This window comes from Amphimedon queenslandica, unplaced genomic scaffold (assembly GCF_000090795.2).
Source record: "Amphimedon queenslandica unplaced genomic scaffold, v1.1 AMPQUscaffold_12209, whole genome shotgun sequence".
NCBI classification, from domain to species: Eukaryota; Metazoa; Porifera; class Demospongiae; order Haplosclerida; family Niphatidae; genus Amphimedon; species Amphimedon queenslandica.
Genome location: NW_003547552.1, coordinates 14,581 through 16,755, shown reverse-complemented (window position 1 = coordinate 16,755; position 2,175 = coordinate 14,581). Strand labels below are relative to the sequence as shown.

The window sequence follows — 2,175 nt, the reverse complement described above, 5'->3', positions numbered from 1 at the left end:
AATTTATCATTGTCACGATCATGAGTTGAAAACTTTGCACTATTATGACCAGATAAGCTGTCATTAGGATTCCCACTGTACCCTCCTACTGTTAGTGTGTATTTTGTATGTGCATCTCCAACTATAAATTTAGAATAATGAGCAAACACACTGACACCTTCAAAGTCCTTTAGGTCAACACGTAGGCTAGTATTGTCTGTTGCTGTGAGTCGGTGTATTTTATTAAGTCCCAGCCAGAACTCTCCATTAAGATCTCCAAATCCTTTTACATATTCAGTCCACTTGCGATAGAAGTCAACAGAACCATCCATTCTCCTTTGAAATACAGTCCAGCCACTACCATTACTCATATCACAATAAACCTGCAATAAATGATGCATGAAAGCTATTGCATGAATAAATTACCTCAAAAGCAGGTAGTTTATCAGGTTTGATAGTGTACACTCCACTGCAGGTATGTCCCTGATCATACAGTTCCTTACAATCACGTGCAATGTTACTTATGCAGCCTATAGGTATAAATAGGATGACACAATATCAGTTAGTAGCTATCATACCTGTCTCTTGAGATTGATAAATAGTGATTGTTCCAGGAAAAAAACAGAAAAGGAACAGGACACAAAAAGCAATATCCAGTATGAAAAATACTAAAGTATGTATTCTTGCAAAATTCCATTTCTTCTTATCATTTAACTGATCATTTAGTTCCTCAGCCATAGCTAACAGTTACTATAAGTTTGAAAGCTGGCACCTCTTTGCAATAGATTGAAGGGCGGATTTCAACTCTTGCTGTAACACACATAGCAACGTAAACACACAATTCATGAATATAAAACTGAAAGGGAAATATGATATCATGTAAAGGGCCTGCCTCTTAGGGCATTACTAGTTTGCAAATAGATCTAATTGAGTTTATCATCATCATCATTATTGAAAAATAAAATTAAAGGTATAAAGTGAGAATGAGAGAGAAGTGAATGAAAAATATTTTATATCATTCCTCTTTCCCACTATAACAACAATATAGATCAAAGGGACAGTTTTACAACAAGAAAACATAACATCATAACTGTATAGCTATAGAATTATTTATTAATAATAGGTAGTTGTTAAAAAAAGAACAATGCTGTTTCATTTTCTACTAATTTTCATTTCAGACACCTTTAATAAATAACGATGGCCTTTAAAACTACCCCAGTGCACTCCATCAGCAAAAGTGCTATGTGCACCAATCAAATACCGACCATTAATGAAAGATGACCTTTAGTATACCACCATGCTCCTTTGTATGCAATAGCACAGTTACCATCAGCGATATCATTGTCATAATCATGAGTTGAAAATTTCATCTTATCATGACCAGATAAGCTGTCTCCAGCATTCCCACTGTACCCTCCTACTGTTAGTGTGTATTTTGTATGTGCATCTCCAACTATAAATGTAGAATAATGTGCAAACAAGTCAACACGTAGGCTAGTATTGCCTGTTGCTGTGAGTCGGTGTATTTTATCAAGTCCCAGCCAGAACTCTCCATTGAGGTCTCCAAATCCTTTTTGGTAGTCGGCCCACTTGAGATAAAAGTTAACCAAACCATCCATTCTCCTTTGAAATACAGTCCAACCACCACCATTACTCATATCACAATAAACCTACCAAATAATATATGTATCTTGATACTACAGCTATTGTATGAATTAATTACCTCAAAAGCAGGTAGTTTATCAGGTTTGATAGTGTACACTCCACTGCAGGTATGTCCCTGATCATACAGTTCCTTACAATCACGTGCAATACAACCTATTAGTCTGTGAATAGAGCTTCACAATATTTGTTTCTGCCATACTTGTTTTCACTATGGTTGTCTCATGATGACCAGAATCATTAGATCTATTATCCTTACAATCACATGTAATACAACCTATTAGTTCAAAAATAGAGTGAAGCAATATTAGTCTGTGTCATACCTGTGTCTTGATTATCAGAATTGTATTGATTGATAGTGATGACGGTTCCAAGAAAAAACCAGATAAGAAACAGTAGACAAAAAATAGTTATCACGGTATCCAATATAAAAAGCACTAAGGCATGTAGCCTTGCAATATCCATCCGATCATTTAAGTTCTGATGATTTAAGCTCTGATCATTCAACCTGTTATTCAAGTTCTCATCATTTTA

At 35.2% G+C, this 2,175-nt stretch overlaps 1 pseudogene; it reads right to left on the bottom strand.

The window, feature by feature from the left end:
• Nucleotides 1-1,131: 1,131 nt before the first annotated feature.
• LOC100635461 (ficolin-2 pseudogene) lies at nucleotides 1,132-2,106 on the bottom strand (annotated as a pseudogene).
• Between the last annotated feature and the right edge of the window lie 69 nt (nucleotides 2,107-2,175).